We start from the raw sequence: 2022 nt of genomic DNA, 5'->3' as shown, positions 1-2022 counted from the left end.
TTTTTCTTTTTCTTTCTCTTTTTTTTCTTTTTTTTCGCCATTTTTTCTTCTCTTTTTTTTCTGCAAGCTTTGTTCTTCACTGCTTTTTCTTGCTTCAAGAATCAATTTTATGATTTTTCAGATTATCAAATAACATGTCTCCTTTTTCATCATTCTTTCAAGAGCTAACATATTTAACATTCATAAACCACAATATCAAAAGACATATGCACTGTTCAAGCATTCATTCAGAAAACAAAAAGTATTGTCACCACATCAAAATAATTAAACTAGTTTTAAGGATGAATTCAAAATTATGTACTTCTTGTTCTTTTGTTTTTAGAATAGTTTTCATTTAAGAGAGGTGATGGATTCATAGGACATTCATAGCTTTAAGAGATAGACATTTAAACACTAATGATCATGTAATAAGACACAAATATAAATAAAACATAAAGCAAAATTTTCAAAAAATAGAAAATAAAGAACAAGGAAATTAAGGAACGGGTTCACCTTAGTGATGGCGGCTAGTTCTTCCTCTTGAAGATCTTATGGAGTGCTTTAGCTCTTCAATGTCTCTTCCTTGCCTTTGTTGCTCCTCCCTCATATCTCTTTGATCTTCTCTAATTTTATGGAGGAGGATGGAATGCTCTTAGTGCTCCACCCTTAGTTGTCCCATGTTAGAACTTAATTCTCCTAGGGGAGTGTTAATTTGCTCCCAATAGTTTTGTGGAGGAAAGTGCATGCCTTAAGGCATCTCAGGGATTTCATGATGAGGAATTTCCTCATTCTCTTGTTGAGATCCATGAGTGGGCTCTCTTGTTTGCTCCATCCTTTTCTTAGTGATGGGCTTTTGAGATGAATCTCTCTATCTCCCATGACTCAGAGGTGGAAGCAATTGCCTTCCCTTTCCTCTTTCTAGAGGTTTTTCCGGCCTTAGATGCCATAAATGGTTATGGAAAAAATAATGTGAATGGTTTGGCCAAGGGGGTTTTAGGTGGTTATCATGTGTGAAAAGGAAAGACTGATGGTTTGAATTTGAGTGGGTGGGTGTAGGTGGGTTGTATGATGGTTTTGGAGGAGAAATGGAGGTGATTGGTGGAGGTTATTTTGGGGAAGAGTATTATGGAAAGGTGTGAGGAGGAGAGGAGAAGAGGTGTGGTAGGTGGGGGATCCTGTGGGGTCCACAGATCCAGTGGGGTCAAGGATTTAGCATTCCTGCTCTAATTAGGCGTGCAAAATGCCCTCAGAGTGCATGTCTGGCGTTAAACGCCAGCTTGCTGCTTGTTTCTGGTGTTTAACGCCACTTCCATGCTCTGTTCTGGCGTTAAACGCTAGTCTGGTGCTTGTTTCTGGCGTTTAACACCAGCTTGATGCTTCTTTCTGGCGTTAAACGCTAGTAAGTTATTCCTCCAGGGTGAGCTATTTTTTCTGCTATTTTTCATTCTTTTTTTTATTTTTCAGTAGTTTTTGTGACTTCACATGATCATCAACCTAAAGAAAACATAAAATAACAATGGAAAATAAATAGATATAATCAAATAACATTGGGTTGCCTCCCAACAAGCGCTTCTTTAAAGTCAATAGCTTGACAGTGAGCTCTCATGGAGCCTCATAGATGTTCAGAGCATTGTTGGGACCTCCCAACACCAAACTTAGAGTTTGAATGTGGGGGTTCAACACCAAACTTAGAGTTTGGTTGTGGCCTCCCAACACCAAACTTAGAGTTTGACTGTGGGGGCTTTGGTTGACTCTGTAGTGAGAGAAGCTTTTCATGCTTCCTCTCCATGGTTACAGAAAGAGAACCTTGAGTTTTAAATACAAGGTAGTCCTCATTCAGTTGAAGGACCAACTCTCCTCTATCCACATCAATCACAGCTCTTGTTGTGGCTAGGAAGGGTCTTCCAAGGATGATGGATTCATCCTCATCCTTCCCAGTGTCTAGGATTATGAAATTAATAGGGATGTAAAGGCCTTTAACCTTTACTAACACGTCCTCTACTAGTCCATAAGCCTATTTTCTTGAGTTGTCTGCCATCTCTA

The sequence above is a fragment of the Arachis ipaensis genome, chromosome B8 (assembly GCF_059453495.1).
Source record: "Arachis ipaensis isolate K30076 ecotype BB chromosome B8, ASM5945349v1, whole genome shotgun sequence".
NCBI lineage: Eukaryota > Viridiplantae > Streptophyta > Magnoliopsida > Fabales > Fabaceae > Arachis > Arachis ipaensis.
The sequence above is the reverse complement of the archived record's forward strand: the minus strand, read 5'-3'. Positions refer to the sequence as shown.